This window comes from Mesoplodon mirus (genome assembly GCF_964341445.2).
Source record: "Mesoplodon mirus genome assembly, chromosome: 12".
In the NCBI taxonomy this organism is placed as follows: domain Eukaryota; kingdom Metazoa; phylum Chordata; class Mammalia; order Artiodactyla; family Ziphiidae; genus Mesoplodon; species Mesoplodon mirus.
Window position 1 is genome coordinate 33,129,228 of NC_138988.1, and position 20,882 is coordinate 33,150,109.

The 20,882-nt window shown below is 38.4% G+C and overlaps 1 protein-coding gene across 9 annotated transcripts in view; it reads left to right on the plus strand.

Annotated features, from left to right (window-relative positions):
- The window catches only part of ERC2 (ELKS/RAB6-interacting/CAST family member 2), a 968,268-nt gene that overhangs the window by 345,140 nt on the left and 602,246 nt on the right, over positions 1 to 20,882 (plus strand). The window lies entirely within an intron of this gene.

The window sequence follows — 20,882 nt, forward strand, 5'->3', positions numbered from 1 at the left end:
GTACTCTATGAATATTTTAAAATAAGTGGATGGAACTCTGTAGGGATGTTTTAAGATATGCTGTGGCTGGATTCTTAAGCTTTGGTTCAAAATCCCAGGCAGGTCCTAAAATATAACTCAGAAAACCCCCCAAATCTAGGATCTCATATGACCCAGTCCTGTCACATTCAAAGATACATAGCCAATAACTACAGTAATTAAAAAGTAACTCTATTCTGTTGAACTCCCTAAAATATCACCAGCTAAGTTTATTACAACTTATTTCACTGAGGGAGAATGCCACCTTGACAAAGCCTTTGCAGTTTCTCAGAAGGGGAAATTAGAAGTAGAATATTTATAGGGCTTTGAGGTTTAGGTTTCAGTAGTTTTAGATGGGTCTTTCAGGCAGTACTAATTGGAATTGGCCAAAGTTTGTGATATAATAATTTAGGGTTGATGGACAGAGCAAAGTGAGGGTCTTGAAGAGAGTCTTGATAAATAACTGTGGTGGACAAGAGGATGGTTTGACTAGGTGAATAGATTTTTTTTTTTAACATCTTTATTGGAGCAAAATTGCTTTACAATGGTGTGTTAGTTTCTGCTTTATAACAAAGTGAATCAGCTATACATATATCCCCATATCTCCTCCCTTTTGCGTCTCCTTCCCACCCTCCCTATCCCACTCCTCTAGGTGGTCACAAAGCACCAAGCTGATCTCCCTGTGCTATGTGGCTGCTTCCCACCAGCTATCTATTTTACATTTGGTAGTGTGTATATGTCCATGCCACTCTCTCACTTTGTCCTTTATCCGTAGTAAATTGATCAGTGGGAATTTCCTGAAGCTAAAAGTGAATTTATTTACTGGTTTCCAGCCTTGTCTTTTCTGGGAAAAGATTTCCTGGAACAAACAACTAAGATGTTGACATGGTGGTCTACAGTCATATTGAGAGTTATAGTGAGAAAGGTGGTCTCAATTATCAATTCTTGTGTCTCATTAAAGGAAATGCACTTCATTCATTCATCAGTTTGTTTATTAATTCATCTGAAAAATACATACTGATTTCTTGTTTTTCTAGACTTTAAAAAATTATTTAAAAATTCTAATGCAATTTTTAAAGGTTACTTTCCTTTAAAATAACTATATAGTTATTACAAAATATTGGCTATATTCCCCATGTTGTACAATACATCCTTGACCCTATCTTACCCAGTAGTTTGTATCTCCCACTGCCCCACCCTATATTGTCCCTCCTCTCCCCCACTGATAACTACTAGTTTGTTCTCTATATCTATGAGTCTGCTTCATTTTTGTTGTGTTCACTACTTTGTTGTATTTTTTAAATTCCACATATACGTGATATCATACAGTGAGTCGACACCAGGCTAGTAGTGCAGCAGAGCTTCCCATCAACCATTCTTTCCTTTTATCTCAGGTTCCTTCTTTACCACTCAGCTATTCTTCATCTTCTCCCCTCTTTTAAATCCCTGCAAACTTTTGTTCCCAAGGTCATACAGCATTTTGGTTTTTTAAAAATTAATTAATTAATTAATTAATTTATGGCTGTGTTGGGTCTTGGTTGCTGTGCATGGGCTTTCCCTAGTTGCGGCGAGTGGGGGCTACTCTTTGTTGCGGTGCGTGGGTTTCTCATTGCGGTGGCTTCTCTTGTTGAGGAGCATGGGCTCTATGTGTGCGGGCTTCACTAGTTGTGGCGTGTGGGCTCAGTAGTTGTGGCTCACGGGCTCTAGAGCGCAGGCTCAGTAGTTGTGGCGCACGGGCTTAGTTGCTCTGCGGCATGTGGGATCTTCCTGGATCAGGGCTCGAACCTGTGGCCCCTGTGGCATTCGCAGGTGGATTCTTAACCACTGTGCCACCAGGGAAGTCCCATACAGCATTTTGGAATCTCTCCCTCTCTCTCCTCCTGTCCCTTTAAAAACTATATATAGATAAATAGATATAGATTGACTTTCAGTTTTTCTTAGCTTATTCCAGAGTTTCTCAACCTTGGAACTATTGACATTTTGAGCTGGATAATTTCTTGTGGTGGAGGGACTTCCCTGGATGCTATCGACTAGATGTTAGTCACACCCCCTTATATCCCAATTGTGACAATCAAAAATGTCTCCAGACATTGTCAAATGTTCCAAGGGAGGCAGGATTGCCCTCTTTAGGTTAGAACTGCTAGCTTAGTCCCTTGCTTGGATTTTGTACAACAAAGGGGAGCCTGAGAGCTGGCCCAGCAAGTGAAAATTCATCCCTCCTAGAAAGAGGATGGAAGGTTGTGTCTATGCACACAGTAATACTTTGGCCCTAGCACATCGTTGCTGAGTTCTCCTTCTCAAGAGCATATTTGATCATGTCACTTCCCATTGCCATCAGGATAGAAGCCAGAATCCACAACATGGTTCAGTTCATCTTTCTCATCTCTCACTGTCCCCTGCCCCATCACTGGTAGTTTGATAGGGTTTGCATTGAATCTGTAGATTGTTTTGGGTAGTATAATCATTTTCACAATATTGATTCTTCCAATCCAAGGACATGGTATATCTCTCCATCTGTTTGTGTCATCTTTTATTTCTTTCATCAGTATCTTATAGTTTTCTGAGTACAGGTCTTTTGCCTCCTTAGGTAGGTTTATTCCTAGGTATTTTATTCTTTTTGATTTGATGGCAAATGCGAGTGTTTCCTTGATTTCTCTTTGTGACCTTTCATTGTTAGAAAGAGCTTTCTGTGTAGGTTCCCCACCAGTAGCTCTATCTCCTGCTTAAAGATTTGAGGTATTTTCTATCTGAAATGATTGTCTCCCTTTCACTGACCTCTGTCCCTTCAGTCTCAGCTTCAGTGTCTCCTCCTTGAGGCAACTCTCCCTAATTCATCCTAGACTAAAGTAGGTGCTCTAAGCCTAAGTTAGTAGCACTCTCTACCTTCTCTATCATAACAGGTAGCCAGAGTTTATTGGGATTGGTTATTTAACTGTCTTTCTTGCTAGTTTATCATTTCAGTGAAAAAGATAGGACTATCTCATACACCATTGTTTGTTTCCTCAGAGCTCAAAGTAGAGCCTGGAACTTGGTCAATGTTGACAAAAAAGTTGTTAAATAAATTTTTGAAAATAGTGCTAATATACCAATTTGGTGAATAATACATATATTTTTGACAATTTTTCAGTTAGAGTCCAAAAGATAAAACCAACTACTTATCAGAATTGATGGGTTAATTGGAAGAAATTTAACTTAATTTCTGCCCTTCTTCCCAACCTTTTAGAAGTTCAGAATATTAGCATATCAATAGAAAGGACACAAAATTGCATATTATTCTTTGTGTTATTATAAATTCAGAGTAAATCTTTTCTTAGGAAAACATAACATTGTTAACAAGCTGTCTCTGCTGTTCTTTTAAATAAAGTGATCTTAACTTACTCCTCATTCTTTAACTCCATGATGTTTAGCAGAAGTTTTACAAGCTGGAAACCCACAAGGTGAATCCAGTCCACAGATTTAGTTTAGTGGACTCACCCAGTGTTCTTTTTTTTTTTCCTTAAAGAAATTTTAAAAAGGTGCTAGAAATAAAAATATCAGGACGTGTCACATAATAATGTAGATTTGTAGTTTCTCTTAAATAAGGGGAAGCTCTGCAGCACTGGCATGGTTCCGTCTTGGCAACCTTGCCCAGGGGCTGAGAGAGTCACTGCCCCTTGGGATGAGATGTGTTTTCCCCAGTTCACCCAGTCCCCACCCAGCCAGAGTTACTCTTTAGTGTCATTGGCTTGACCTCCTTGGCATTTAATTTGCGACTCCAGTCTGCTTTGTAAGTGAAATCAAGGGAGGGAAAGGTTAGCCAGTGAACAGTTGAATAAAATATGAGTGTAAGAACATCCAGGTGACAAGGATCTGGTAACGATTGTTATTGAAAGTGCCTGCCCTGTTTTACTGGATTTGAAGTTTAATTCTGAAAGGAAGCCCAAGCAAAATCCATTTTTATGCTCCCAAAACCAACACAGGTTGCAGAGGATGAGGGGAAGCTGGGATGCTTCTTGGCCAAGACATGTATAGCCTACTTTCCTCAGCTCAGAAGGTCTCAGCACAAACATCTTGACTCTCTCCCCTGAGGCTTAGAGCAACCCAATTTCCTCTTGCTGAGTGAAGTATTTCCAACTTAGTACATTTTCTTCTCCAATGAATGACTTCCTCCCCTACATTATTGGGACACTGAAACTATAAGGGCTTCTCTGAGCCCTGATGTGGGAGGCAGAAAAGCTGAGTTGTTGAATCCTGTTTGTCACCTAAGTCCTCCAGGTCCCTAGTGTCCAGGCTATTCTGATGTACAGATAAGGCTCAGTTCTGACTTCTAGTGGATGTGGGGTCATGCACTAAGTCCCTCACTTTCCTGAGGCTCACTTTTTTTTCTCTGAAAACAGGAGGAATGATACTCTCTGCTTCATCATCATACCCTTAGGCTGGCATGTAGTACTTAAGGCATTCAATAATTAGCAGTAGTTTTGTTATTATTACAATGTTGTTGTTTTAAAGAGGGACTGAAATGAGCCCCTCAAAAATCATATGGGAATAGTGAAGGCATATATGTGAATAATGTGAACTCTTTGAAGGAAAACCGTTGCTCTCTTTTGTTAAATTACAATATTGTTATTGTCCAGTGTGTAAATGCTCTTATCTTCATTGGTGACATAAAGCAGCTCTTGTGTTTGTTTTCCTGGGGTATGAAAAGGATTATGGAGGTGCAGTCTGGAGGCCTACATGGCCATAGCTCAAAGAGTGCAGGTTCTGTCCACTCATCTCCAATCACAGCAGAGAATGGCTGCTTTTCAGAGCAGGCATCATCCCGTCCAATGAAATGGATCTTTATTTTCATAGTCTTTACAGAGATTAGAAAGAGCAGAGTTTCACTCATCTTTGCCTGGAAAATAACTTTGCATTCAGAACTGTATCAAGAAGAGAAAAACAGAGGAGGATTTTTTTCCTCCATAATTTGATTTATCCCAAAATGTCTGTGTTGAGGACAATTATCAGAGGTAAGAGAATGAATTTTAAGGCTCCCTTCCTTGTAATTCTATCTTCCTTATAATTTTTATAGCATGTGCAGTCATGAAATAACCAAGAGATTATTTTTACAGCTTTTAACTTTACCATGATTCAAACATAAATATATTGCAATTTAATAATGTTAATGAAAGTAGCTTGTGATGATGGGGAATATATAGAAAGGAATGGAATGAAAGCATACTTTAGCCCTGATCTTCTGCGGGAAGGTATTTCAGAAAATGTCTTTTTTCAAGTTCATGGGGATTCTTAACAAAATTTGTCAAGACAAAATTTGGCATTTGAAAAATGTAAATTTTGTAGGCTATTTTACTCCTTTGTATAAACAATACTTAGAATTGCTAGCAATCAAAATGAAAAAAATTTCCTTCCAGTGGGACTACTCTAACTCACTTTTAGTATGTCACCATTTTGTTAAGTGTAGATTTAGATCATGTTGCATTATGTGTGGCCATGTAAGCTTCTAAGGGAATCTTCTAAATGTTATATTTCTGAGACCTGCCACTGTGCCCTGGACTTGGGTGCTTAGTCCATACTGCTAGTGCAGTATTTTCCACAGTATGTTCCCTGGGATATTAATAGGATGTCATAAAAAAGAGTGTTGGAGTTAAATAAGCGTGGGAAATGCTGATTAACCGAAGTTAAAGTGGACTTCACAGAGCATTTTGCAAATTCTAGAAAGAGGATTTCCCAAATTAATTTTACCTTGGAACATTTCCCCCGCTTCACTCCCAGTCCTTTTTCCCCCAACAAGAGTACTTGTAGAACTGGTTTTCTCTGGAAATACTTCTGGAAATGCTAGGATTACACATAGTAATAAACCACCACAAAATTGGTGGCTTAAAACAACAAAAATTTATTGTCTGACAGTTCTGGAGGCCAGTTATCCAAAATCAAGGTGTTAGTAAGGCTGCACTCCTTCCAGAGGCTCTAGGGGAGAATCCTCCCTTGTCTTTTCCATTCCAGCTTCTAGAGCTCCAGGCATTCCTTGACTTGGTCTGCATAACTCCAGTCTCTGCCTCTACCTTCACATGGCCTTTTCCTTCTTCAGAGTCTGTGTCTCTGACCTGTATGTCTTTTATAAGGACCTTTATCATTGGATTTAAGGTCCACTCAGATAATCCAGGATGACGTCATCTCAAGATCCATAATTACATATGGAAAGACCCTTTTTTCAAATAAGGTCACATTCACAGGTTCTAGAACATGGACGTATCTTTTTGGGAGCCACTAGTCAACCTACTGTAGATACTATGAAGGTTTTTCAAGATTGGAGGATACTTAAGAAAAGCCTAATTCAAGGACAGGGAGCCAGCTGTGCACATGAGGGTGAAGGTTCAGGGTTGGGTGTTCTAGATGCAGAGATCCAAAATTGGCATACAGTTGTTGTGCCTAGCAGACATCACCTCTTTATCTTGCCAATCTTCTCACCAATTCTGGATGTAGCCTCAGGATCCTTCTTAACAAAGGGTTCTATAAAGCTGCTTCTGATCAGCTGGAGTGGGCATGTGAGGCAAGAGAATCCCTGAGGTGATAAACAGAGCAGGTACTCTAAGAGGCATGAGCAGACAGTCTCATCGAAGGAGTTCCATAAGAGGCTAAGGAATTCAAACTTAATGGACATGGGGCACAAACTTATTATTTTGTCCAGCAAAACATGTATTCCTCCTAGGGAATGCTTTGGGGATAGGGTGGAGGTGTTTGTGCATGTTTCTTGTCCTTTATGTGCTTTGCCGCAGGATCCAAAGTGCCTGTTGAGAAGAAACTTAGGAGGGAAGAATTGCCCTCCTGTATGCTCCACTTCTAAATCTATAGAAGAAATTGGGACTATTCTGGTTAATGGTGACAGCTTCTAAAAGACTCAAATTCTGCTTTCTACATGGATATATATGAATCTGGCTGTATGTTTGTCCTGAGAACATCCTTGCTCATCTTGTCTTTTGTATAAATAAGGTTGTATTTGAAATGCAGTGAAGTGGCAAGCTCACTTGATGCATTTGGTTTCCCCATCATCAGAAGGTTGTAGTTTCTAGACATATTTTCCCCCCTCTGGCTCAGACAGTACTTCCTTTTAGATTACTGCTCTCATTTCTGGGCATTTCTTGTGTTTCACCTAGATAGGATGCTGTCAGCACATTTCTCTCCTCTCTGTGTAACTGGTAATTGTGAAAGGTAGGGCTACGATTTTTAGCTATTTTCTATCCAAGACACTTCTGTTTGTAAGACTAAAAGTGATGCAAAGTGCTGTCTTTCCCCCCTCCTTATGTTGCAGTGAAAATACTGTTTAAATGGGTAAATGCCCAGTGACCAGGTTTGCTTATAGGATATCAGGCTGCTCAGAAATAATAGTCCCTTAGTTTGTGGGTGGTTTGATGCATTCCAGTGTTGTAGAATATGAACTAACAAGATAGAATCATAAAATCACAGAATGTCAGAGTTGGAACTGGAACAGTAAGTTCAATTTCCTCATTTTACAGATGTTGAAAACGGTGGGAACTCCCAGTCACTAATTGTTACTCTTTGAGCAGCTCACTTGTGATTTCTGTCATAAAATTGTAGAACTCTAAACAAAGAAACCACTGCTGGAAGAAGAATACAGTAGAATATTATTGACCCATTGCACACATGGTAAATTCACACACATACACACGAAAATTTCCATACCAAAATGTTCCCTGCCGTAATAGTGCCATGATCACGGTAGATTCTTTTCAGGAGCAATGATGGTGAACCCAGAAAGAGATGGTTGTTTGTTTCCCTTTAGGGAAAAAAAATGACCAAAGAATGTACGTAGCATGGTTTTAATTTTTAAAACATCATGGCGGGTTTTGCTTCCGGTTTAATTGGTTTTTATAGCGATCGTCTTCACTCCTGGAACTCAGTTTATTTCCAGCTCCATGTTCCTTAGTAACAAAATGCTTCCAAGTTGGAAGAGTCTGTAACAAGTCCCAACAGAGAAACAATTGCTCACTCTGGCCAAGGTAAATTTGCACAGGGTTTGGTGGTACCACCCATTTCACAATCATTTATGCTCTACCTAAAAGTCAATGATATGAAGCCTCAACTTGGCTTAAAAGCAAATGTGTTCCTAAATTCAGCACACACCCTAGTGGGGTGTGTTACAGTGGAACTTCAGTAGTGAACCTTTCTTTCCTTCAGCTATCTGTGTGTGTAAAAGACCTGTCTGAATACCTTAGGATAGAAGAAGTGTTTTCACTATTTTGAAAAGCAAACCTATGAAAACGATTTCTGTAGTAAATATTTGGTTCATGTTGAAACATCATAAGAATATGTAGATGGAATGGTGTATACCTATAGGTGGCATTTTGCAGGATTTTCTCACTGCTGACATTTTGTTCAGTGCATTTTAGACATGGATGGAGACTAGAGCTATTGTATCCTGCCATGTGTTATATATTATATTATGTATGTATATAATATAAGGCAGCAAACAACATATGATTTAATTGTATATATATTATATTTATATAAATATATATTATATTATCATATAGAATTTAACATAAAATATATAGATAGACATAATATATACATATATATTATATATAATATATAAATATATAATAAATATATAAATCACAGTACTACCATGTTAGCCTGGAGATCCCTCAGAGCATCTATGTTTTCACCTATAAACAATACCTACCAATACCAGTATATCAGACAGGATAAAATACATATCATAATTTAAGCAGTTTTACATTTCTTTGCTTCATGCCATATTCCTCTTCACTCCTGTGGTTGTCATTTATACTATTCAAATATTTCCAGCTTTCCTCCTTTTGAGCTTGATTCAGAGTAGGCCCTTTGGAGTCTGGTAGACATGTGCTCCCGTCTTGTCTTTGCCACCTGTAATCTGTGTGACTCTGGGCCTTGAAAATGGAGAGCATTAACTCCCTGTCTCAAATTGCAGATGGGCACATGAAACTGCCCCATGGGTGTTAGCTAATGTTACCATCATTGTTGTCAGTACAATTAGCTTTCAATGGTAGCTGCTAGAATATAACATATAGTACTCTAATGACTAAATTTACCAATCATATATAGATGATGGAATATATTATTTATCATGGTAATCATAATTTATGTTACTATTCAGTATTAAGCAGTAACCACTGTTCATTGTTTGTTTCTACTTTATTTCTTAGTACATTTTAATAAAGCACCTTGCAAGTCATGTTTCGATTAATCCTTGGGGCATTGGTACTACTATTATCCTCATTTTATGGATGGGGAAACTAAAGTTTTGAGAGATTATATCTTTTTCTAGGTCATGGTGAGTAAGTGGGAGGTTAAGATTTGAACTTGAGGAGTCTAGCTCAAGAGCCCCTACTTGTAGCTATTACTCTTTCCTGCCTTCCAACAATGTATTTTGCCTTAGTTAGCTTACAAGTGGAATTTACTAATGTGTTAAATTAATCCTTATTTTTGTCACTTATGTGACTGAGCATATAGTAGGCATTTAATAAACTCTTATTTATTTGCTTATGCATCTTTCCAGGAAAATTCTAGGCACACACAAGCAAATCCTCCTTTTCTTATTCCCAATTGGAAACATATTATACATACTGGGACACACATAGCATTTTACTTTTGGCTTCCACAAAAATTTCCCGCAATTTACCTTTTGTCTTTTTTTCTGTGTGTGTGTGGTACGCGGGCCTCTCACTGTTGTGGCCTCTCCCGTTGCGGAGCACAGGCTCCGGACACGCAGGCTCAGTGGCCATGGTTCACAGGCCCAGCCGTTCCGCGGCATGTGGGATCTTCCCAGACCGGGGCACGAACCCGTGTCCCCTGCATCGGCAGGCAGACTCTCAACCACTGCGCCGCCAGGGAAGCCCAACCTTTTGTCTTTTTTCATGAAAATATTTTAATTTGTATTTAACCTTATTTGTCTATCTTTTCCTTTATGGTATCTAAGCTTTTTCTCTTGCTTAGAAGGACTTCCATGCTTCAAAAGTAAACAGAAGGGCCCCAGTATTTTCTTCTAGGACTTTTCATTAGGAATTTTTTTTGTCATGAGGAATTAGCTAAGGATTTACCTTTATTATTATTTTCCTGAATGGGTAGTCAGAGTTTAGCCATTATTAATTGAATAGTCTATTGTTTTCTACCAATCTAGTGCCACTATTATCATATACTAAATTTCTCTAAGTATGTGAATCTATTTCAGATTTCCTCTGTCTTTTTCTTCCTGTATCAATACCAAACTGTTTTAACTATCAAAGCTTTAAAATATGTTTTAGTGTCTGGATCACTCACCTCCTGACATCATGAAAGTTTGGAGTAAGTCATCACCTTAGAGGTCATTGAGCAAAGTTTTGTTGGTTTATAGAGGAGGTAGATGAGTCCCTAAGAAACAAGTGACTTTCTTGAAGGTCTCACCCTCAGGTTTTGGCAGAGCCAGAAATGAACTTGGGATGTAGGCTGGAGTGGATCTTGAACTAGAAGTTAGGGCTTTAACGCAGTCTACCACATTAGCCCTGAATGCCCTCTGAGCTTCAGTGTTTTAACTTGTAAACAATACCTACTTCCTAGGTGGCCCTGAGGAATGCATGAGACACCCTGGTTCATCACCTAACAAACTGCTAGCCACAGAGGACGTCTCACATGTATCTATTGACTCTGAGCCAAGGCCTTCTGAATCTAATCCAGTGGTGTGTCCCCATTTCACCAGACTCAAACATTTCATATCTATGCCATGCCTTAAAAATTTGATTGCTAAAAGGTACACGAGAACAATCTTTCATAAAATTTTCTGAAGGGTATTGTTGTGTTCTTAGAAAAATACGGGTTCTGTGGTTGAATAGATTTGGGAAAAGTAAGTAAGGTCTCGGCTATGGGACTTCAGAACCTTTAGTATGATAATGTCTACCATAAATCAGGAGAGCTAGCTGTGTTTCCCAAGTTGACTTGATCATAGAACAAACCTCCACTCCCCCAATTAATTTTTGCACAACACCCAGGAGGGTTTCAAAGAACAAATACTGTTTACTTTAGAGCAGTATGTCTCACACTTGGGAAGAAATTCCTTTTAAAAGAAAAAAAGAGGGCTTCCCTGGTGGCGCAGTGGTTGAGAGTCCGCCTGCCGATGCAGGGGACACGGGTTCGTGCCCTGGTCTGGGAAGATCCCACATGCCGCTGAGCGGCTGGGCCCGTGAGCCATGGCCGCTGAGCCTTCGTGTCTGGAGCCTGTGCTCCGCAACGGGAGAGGCCACAGCAGTGAGAGGCTCGTGTACCACAAAAAAAAAAAAAAAAAAATTATAGACACCCAGTATTGTTTTATGTAATAATTATTACTTACGTTACTTAATTAGGTACAAAGATAAAACTAGGTATGCTTATAGCTCTTACAGAACTATGAAACCAAATCAAAATTACACACTAAATGAAAATACAATGTCAAGGCCTATAAAATTTAAATGAATGATATTAACTTTATATGGAGAAGAACTGTGTTTTCTGGATGTAAATTTATACCTGATATGAATATGGTGCCAACCGCTATGGCTCAGATGCTAGCTCAGAAGTCTGCATGGTGGTGTGCTGTGTATTAATCTAGTTTCCTCACTGATTGCTGTTTCTGTAGTGCTGATAAACCCCTTGTTTGCATGTTCACCATTATGTCCTGTGGCCAAGATTTGGAGGAGGGAACATATCAGGGAAATAAGATATATTTCTTCTATGCTTTCTCCATTTCATTCCCAAAGATTCTTAAGTGCAAATACAAAGGCAGGTATTGAGATCGTTTAACAATCCTTGATTATAAGGAGTTATTCACATGATCCAGAATAAGTTCACTTTAACATTTGAGAATCATTAAAAAGAAAATATAACATAAAATATGTCTTATAGCAAACTCATGGATGCTTGAACATAGGTCCCCATCCTCCAGGAGTGTGGGCCCTGATTTGAGAGACATGACTTTAAAATACAGGTTTAATTCTCTTTTAAATAAAAGGAGTGTGGTTTCTAATTTGTGAGTCAGTTACAAACATGTCATGCATACCTGGATAGAGGTTACTTATTCGGATTTATTGAAAATAACTGACCTTGAGATCACAAAATTATTACTTAATCTTGGTACTAAATTATCAGTGATTTAAGTTCTTTGGGCTTCAGTTATAGTTTAGAAAGTTGATGGCATATCTAAGTAGGACCAATATTAAAAAATTTTTCATGTTTAAATTTAATGTGCTTACTTTAAGGGAAAGTGCAATATGAATGATACATGGTGTTTTCTTAAACTTGTTTTTTTGGTAATAGTAAATGTTTTGAAGACGGGCTTTTCAAATGTTAGGAGGTACTAAGATTGATAGCTTTGCAAATTGGTTTTAAGTATTTTGAATTTATAACTATCATCATGTTGCAAAATAACATTGACTTTGGAATGGTTTACTTCCTTTTGTAGTAATTCAAAAATATTATGACAGCTATAGTTTTATAGTGAGCATAAAAACCAGTGAGGTAAGTTCAATGAGGTAAGGTTAGTGTTGGAAGTTTTATTAACAAAAACTTTAAGTATTAACACATGAGTTACAATTCCCATGTGTTTTCAGAAATTTGCTGGAACTGAACTGAACATTAAATTTTGAACTTTGGACTAGTCACTTAAAACCACCTAATTTTAGTGTAAGAAGTAGCCAAAAACTTAAGTATGAAAACAGGCTTTATAAAGTTGGCTGGATTATTAACCCACATATGATATGAATCCTTCCATGTAGGTGATACAAAGCATTCTTAACCCAGTATTGTTTTCTTCAAGTAGGTGGCATGTGGGAGTTGGGTATAATTTTTTGACGGGTAAGTAAGACAAAATGCATCTTTACAACCTGAAAATTTTAACTGTGTTAACAAGTTGGTGATTGTAACTTAACTTTTATAAGCACAGCATGTGTTTATGCAATACTGAATATACCTGAATTTTATTTTTCGAATTGAAATTGTATGAAAGAACAGACTTATAATTTAAGAGAAAAGTATATTATAAATTATGAAGCAATGTATAATACAGCCATTATTGTTACTCTTTGTGCTATTTAAATATCTTAAAATATAGTATAGATTTTTTTTCCTTGGTCAAATGTTTTAAGTTTTGGGTTGCTAGATGAAAGCCAGCACACGGAATTGGGATTATCTAGTCTTTTTTCCCCCCCGTCAGTATCACTCCATTGATCAACAGGAGGGTAAATACATGATTGACATTAACTGGTTGTCTTGAAGAGCTTAAGGGTATAATTGATAAGATCAAATCTCTTGTTACTCATGACTGTGATGGGTAGGGAGACCTTTTAACTAAGACTGAAAACCAGGGACCCTTTTTTTTTTTTTTTTTTTTGCTGTACGCGGGCCTCTCACTGTTGTGGCCTCTCCCGTTGCGGAGCACAGGCTCCGGACGCACAGGCTCAGCGGCCATGGCTCACGGGCCCAGCCGCTCCGCGGCATATGGGATCCTCCCAGACCGGGGCACGAACCCGTATCCCCTGCATCGGCAGGCGGACTCTCAACCACTGCGCCACCAGGGAGGCCCATAGGGACCCTTTTAAGAAAGGGATTTCTCTCGGTTTTCAGTTGTGTAGATATGCTCTCCTCACAAGTTTTTGTTGACTTGATCTCAGTGGGAGTAAATGCATCTATGTGGAAGTAAATCTATAAATATGCAGAAGATGTCCTCATTAGTCTTCTGGAGGAATGTTGATATAATTACAGGACTGCTCGCACACAAGTAGGTTAGACTCTAGTCCAGGTTCTGTTGTCTCAGGAGCTTTCAATTCATATAGCCATTTACCTTTTTAATGTTTCCTAGCATCTCAAGCTACATGTGCCTAATCCTGAATCCTACCTCAAGTCTGATTCTCCCTAGTCTTTCCCGTAACAGGCAATAAGTCCACTGTCTATTCCAGCCAGTAACCCAGGAGTAACCTTTGATTCCTTCCTTCTTTCCCCCACTGCCCATAATTACAAACCCGCAGTTCTCCCAGCTGCCTTCTGATTGTTTCTCAAAATATATCTCAAACACAGCCACGTTCTCCTTCTCCACCACTTCCATCCTAGTTGTGGCAGCCAGTGTCTCTCCTCCGGTTGACTGCCTGTCCCTGGCCTCCATACCCGCCCCCCACTGCCCCCCGTGATGTCTGTTCATACAGTAGCATCAAATTGTCCCATCCTTGGCCAACAAAAAGACTATTGTTTTTTCACAATTCCTTGCTTTCTGGTTCAATAAGGTATTCTATACTTACTGTGTACAGTTTCTTGCCACAGACCTAAAATCAATCATTTCTACAGTGAAACTGATTTGTTTTAGTTAGAAATGGTTTTAAGAGATAGTATTTGGGGTGGGCGATCATTGTCACTGAGACGGTCACTTTTTTCTAAGCTTTTTTAATGGACAAAGCTAGAAAATAATATTTTTAAAACGAATACATACCATGTGTTCATCCTTACTAGTATTATAAGGGTCTTTTTTATAAGACTTAAATTTATTAAAATCCAAAGTTATCTTGAAAGCAGAGGAGCATGTATAAAGCACAACTTATTTAAAGATCAATAAAGACCATTTAGGGAATTCCTTGGCAGTCCAGTGGTTAGGACTCCAAGCTTTCACTGCCGAGGGCACGAGTTCAATTCCTGGTCGGGAAACAAAGATCCCACAAGCCGTGTGGCACAGCCAAAATGAAACAAAGCAAAAACAAATCAATAAAGACTATTTAGTGTTCTAAGATGGGATAGTAAAGAGAAGCCAACAGTTAAATAAACCATTTTAATGAATATCAATGTGTCAGTCCAAGTCTAATTTATAATAGTTGATAGACATTTGCTAAATCATGAATTTTATTATTTTGTATGTACCCAAACACATAATATACATTTTCACCAATAAACTCAGATAGCCACAAATTAACCTTTTTTCATCCAGTTTTTTTAATAAGGCTTTTACATATGTTCTTAGATTTTATATTTGTATTACTTTCCTCTTACCCTAAAAATCATGTTTGCTGATAATATTTACATAATACTTATTTGCTCTACCTCACCTCCAACTTCACAAATATATGGTTCAATAAGTCATGACCTGACAGTCTTGTTAAAAGGCTGTATCTCTAAACTAGGACAGTGCCTGGCACAAAATCAAGTCTTCGTATTTCCTGAATGAATGAATAAATAATTCTAGTTAGTGGAGATAAAAAGAGCCCCTACAGAGAAGAGAGATCTGAAATCAAAATAGCTGCAGAAGTCGAAGAGTAGAAAGACATAACCTAAGTATAGGGTAAGAGATAGACACGCCCTCGTCTATAAGTTAGTTTTTAATGGTGCAGTTCCTGAAGGTCATTTTTTTCTGAAAGGCAACTTTTGCTATAATTAGAGATTTGTATGAAAGAGCTTTTAAAAAGCAATGATTATTCTGAATTTTTCTTTTCAGCAAGACTCCAGAAGGATCATGTTAACTAAATCACCAAGCCAATTAGGTGGTTCCCTTTGGTAGAGATCAGTAGCCTCTGTTGGTGAAAGAAGGGAAGGCTATAGGACTCCTGCCCATGACCCTGCCTCCAGTTGTATCAGTCATACAACCTCTCTGAGTGCTCCTTGAAATTCCAGCTCTCTGTCCTTTTGAGATCATAAAAGGTTCATGAGAGGTCAGTGTGACACTATTTCCTGTGACAAGGCTCAGCCAACCATGTTTGCTGTTGGTCCAAAATCCTCCCTGAAGTGTCTATATGTGGGGAGATCAAAATCTAAGGGTTGAAACTTTGGGGCTTATTAGAATCATAGACCTGCATGGTCCAATATGGTAGCCATGAGCCATATGGGGCTATTGAGCTCCTGAAATGTGGCTAGTTCTAATTGAGATATGCTAAAAGTGTAAAATAAATGGTGAATTTTGAAGACAATACAAAAAATGTAAAATATATTATTAATTTTTTAATATTGATTACATGTTAAAGAGTAATATTTTTGATATAGTGTTATCAAAATTAGGGTTTTAATTATTACATAGGGTTAAATTAAATACATTATTAAAATTAATTTTACCTTTTTCTTTTTACTTTTTAAACTTGGCTACTAAAAAATGAAAAATTACATATGTGGCTTGCATCATATTTTCATTGGACACACTGTCTTCAGTCTTGTTTCTGGAAGGGTGGAAGTGTTTGTGCAACATTTCTAGCCAATCCACACATCTCGAACACCGCCCATTTCACCAAGGAAAAATCACTCCTCACATCAATTATGTTAATTGACCAAATTTCAGGTACTCATCAAATATAAAGAATATTGAGGCACTTTTGGTAGTTGACTCTGGCATCTCAGCTTTTAACTGAAATCTTTCATAGGCTAATTAACTACCCCTGGAGAATTTTTTTGCATTTGGGAAGTATACCTATCCACCCACCCACCCAGGCACCCCCTCCACATGGACACACATATCATACTGTGCATGCTGAAATATTTTAAAGTAAATGACAGACAATATAACACTCTGGTACATGTTAGAGCACAAAACCTTACTTGCTGGTTCTTCACTTTTCCTGAGGGTTGTTGATTAGCAACCTTTATTGCATTCCTACAGTATATAAATCACTGGGTTAGAGGCTGTGGAAAGCAGAATAATAAAATATAATAACAATAGCAAAAATTTATTGAGTGCTTCTAGGTGCCAGGCACTGTGCTAAGTGCATGATATGTGTTATTTAATTTAATCTTTAACATAACTTGGTGAAAGAGGTAATCTTATTATCCACATTTTGCTCATAACACCTTAGTTTTGTTCCCGACATTTGGAAGGCCCGTGGGTAAGTCCATGGCCATTGCCATGAGTTGCTTGAACACATATATTTGCAACGCAGAGACTTTGCAAAACAAAGTTGTCTACTTGAGCCACTTGTTGATATTGATACAAACTGAAGTTCAAACCAATGTGCTTAAGGAGACTCTTCCTCTTCGATCTCTCTTTCTTTTCTCCCCAAGGTCTTGATCTTTAACCTCTGTGTTCACTCCCTAGGGTTCTGCTACTTCTTCCTTTCAGCTCTGGCCTTGGCTCTCTGACATTTCCCCCCTTCTTTGGAATCGGAGTGAAAGGATAGGGGAAAGTAGATTTTGAGGTCTTAACACACATGGAAGGAGTAGAGGGAAGTACAATGGCCCGATTTCGTTTAGGTTTATGGTAATTTCTAAGACAGACCTTTCTAGCTTTAAGGCGCACACTTTTTAGTAAAACCAGGGGAAATGATTGTAATTATTGATGAGTGGTTTAACACATCATACTGTTATGTCCAACCCATGTTAAGGATTGGGGGGCAGGAGGTTAGGGGTGATCCTGCTTCTCTTGGTCACTTGAGGATCCAGATTTATGGAGGTTCTGCCATCATCTAGCTCCAGCATCTGGAAAATGTAGACTTTAAGATCTCTGAGGAAGGGGAGGAGTGTGGGGATGGCATAGACAGGAAATGATGTATGTCGCTTCTGCTTACATTTCATGAATAAAACACATGGCCTCATCTTCCCACAAGGGGGTTGGGAAGGGAAATTGTTACTGTGTTCAGGAAGGAAAGGAGAATTGGATGTGAGTGAGAAGTAGTGGTTACTACCACAGCAACTTTTAGATTTTAGGTTATTTTTAGTGTTTGCGTCTTTGGAAGCTATGTACTTTATGCATACTTCCAACTTTGAAACTGTCTCCTCATTTGAATGATTGCAAGTTGAATCAAGTTCAAATATACCCTTAACCCAAGTCTACTATTAGGAAAAACAAACAAACGACACTTTGAATGTGAAATAAAACTATATTGGGAGCTTTTATGTATGTTCCAGTTTCATTTTCTTTTAAAGATGTTCTTTGTGATAGCATGTTTATTCAATGCCTGAAGTGTTGTCAAGTAAGTAGTATTCAATCTGTGAAAATTTTCAAGTGGCCCCTTTTTCTCTCTCAAGTGTTTTTTTTCTTTTCTCAAGTGTCGCTGTAGTCATTTTAAGATTGAAGTGAACCATTTGATTTTTAAAAATTATTCATGGCACATCAAGTAGCACTTCGTGTTTTGTCACAATATTGTAACCATTTCTGAAGGCTAGGTGACCTTATGGGAGAAGGGTCAGGAGGCTTATATATAGAACTTCTAGAAACATACCTCACCATTGGAACTGGTTATAATTCCTGGGTGATGACAATGAAGATTAATAATGTTTAACTCTAATTTCAGCAATTTTTGCCAATTTCATTGCCATGGTCCTTTTCTTTCAAGTTATTACCTGGAACAGAAGTGATAACAAATGCTTCATGTTTTATACTGCCAGGTAAAAGGTTAAATTTTCATATGTTATATGCCTTTAAATATACACATACATGCACCCACATATACACACAAATACACACACAACTGGATCAGAAGGCAATGAGTAATTCTTCTAAAATGAAAAGATTGTCTTAGTTTTAACATTAGGTGACTAGTTCCCATGTGGTTAAGTCATATGTAAAAATTGGAAATTCAACCTATGGGTCTTTGTGCACTGACTGTATCATACAGTTCTAATTTTCTTTTTTTTTTTTCTGGGAAATGATGGTGCTCTTTTCTTTGCCAAGTTTTATTATTGAGTCAACTGCCAAAGTTTGAGAGAGAGTCAAGGGCCCTTAAAATTATTTGGTGTTGAGTGACGGGGCAGAGAAAGGTATTTCATATTCCCAAACATTTTAACTTTTATGTCTCTACCTGATGTTGGAATATAATCTAAACTTCAGGGCTTTTCTGATTCTTTTAAAAATGATGTACACTGTCGAGTGAGGTTCGAGTATTAGCGAGGGGAACTTTAATCCTACTCACTGTGACTCAGTTTGGAACTACATATTCTAATTTTTAATAGACTATGTTCTTTCTGGCCTGATCTTCCTTTTATTTAAACTTCTGTGCGTCAGAAGGTCTGTGTGCCTGCTTGTGGTTTTGCACCATCTGTAAGTTAAAATTTGACTTTAGAAATGATGTCATGCTTGCTTACTACAAACTGGGCTAATGTTGGTTGAGAATTGGATGCAGTTCAGGTCAAAGTTTTGTCTAAAAAAAAAAGACCCTTAAGCTTCATTTCTTGATTCTAGGAGACTGTGCAAAGCTATAAAGATAGAGTGAAGGTGACTGAAGGACACAATTCAAATTCCTTTGAAGCTAAGTACATGCTGTCAGGCACATGGAAAATAAACTCCCAAAAAGAAGACCTTAGCTGGCACAGACTCCCTCCTGCCATGTAGAGTTTGGGTGTTGTGAGTAGTGTGTTGATCACGACCATCTTTGCTCTCCATTTTATTCCTGGAGAAATAGTCTTATGGCTAAGGTTATTGTTTATCTCTTCTGGGCTCTCAGTAAGATGGGGCAGGGCACTGATAGATCACACATAGCCAGAAGGCACTACAAATGTTAAGCTTATTATTCATCAATAGAGAGTCTCTTTTTCTAAACTCTCTCTAGCACCACTCACTACCTCCTATATTGTAATTTATTTATATCATGGTTTTGGATATTGGGTGTTTCCTTTGATCCAGATACAGACCATTCATCTTTGATAGGTAGAATGTGGGGCTAATGGGACCACAGTTTTTTTCTCAGATATACACTGAATCCTGGTCAGCCTGTGTGCAAATCTCTACAATTGAATATGTAACCCCTTCTAACCACTGCTGTAATCTAGAGTGCTCAGCATGTTCTACCAATTTCCAGGGAACCCACTAAATGCCATCCTTTATGTATAAACTAAAAATCATATTTTTTTCACCAGGTAAGAGGAAAGCCTGAAGAGAAGTATTGATGTTACTCCAGGTTGGTAGATGAAGATAACTTTAAACAAAGATAAGCCACTTGAGAATCTGGGATGTTTAAGCTTTAGTGCAATTGGCATGAATTTTCACTTAGAAAAGGGGAGATCCCCAGGACATGAGTATCCCCCTCACCCACCCGCCGCAGACCTCTGTGGCCATTATGTAAGAAGACACAGCTATCAGATGTCTGAAGAATCTGCAGTTCACACCCTCTGCAAGCACAGAATGTCCATCCTCTCTCATAATGCAGTCTGGGTCATTCGGCCAACTGGGCTTCAAACACTTGTCATCACTTCTTCCCTTGCTGGGACCTCCCAGCTTCATCCTCCTCTCTGGGACAGAAACTAGAAAAACTCCTCACCAACCTCCCCTTCACCTTTGACCTTTAAAAACACAACTTTGGCACCCCTTTCTTGGAAAGAGGTAGGAAAAGGAGATTCTACTCCGATAACTTTATCTCTAATATCATCATCCTTCCCTGATGTATTCTGCCTATGACTGATTTCTGTCTTTAAAATCATAAAATGTCAGGCACTTAGAGACAGTCTGTTCTTACCACTTTGTTTTATGAATGAAGAAACTGAGTCTGGAAGCCTGGGTGTGGGGAAGTGAGAGTTATTTGTCCTGATCCTCACAGGTAGAAGATGGAAGCAGAACCTGGCCTAAAACCTAAGTGTCCTCTTTCCATTGTTCCAAGTTGCCTTTGACTTTGTGTCCTCGTAGTCTGTACATATCTATTTATTTTGGCGTATTACAGTATTCTTGCATCCTTTTTAAACAACTTTTGTTTTTTTCCCCTTTCATCCAAATTTTACCTGCTGATAGTGTAATGAGCAAAATGTTCAACAAGAATTGCTATGAGATGCAGCAGCCCCCAGCTCACCCCTGTCCCATTCTTTTTCCTCAAGACCACCCGTTTAAACTCTTTATGCCTGGTTATTTTGACATCTCTGAATAACATGCTTGCATCATTACTTTCTGAATGTTGATGTAGCTTCTCTCTGTCCAATTCTTGGTACGGAAGGTGAAG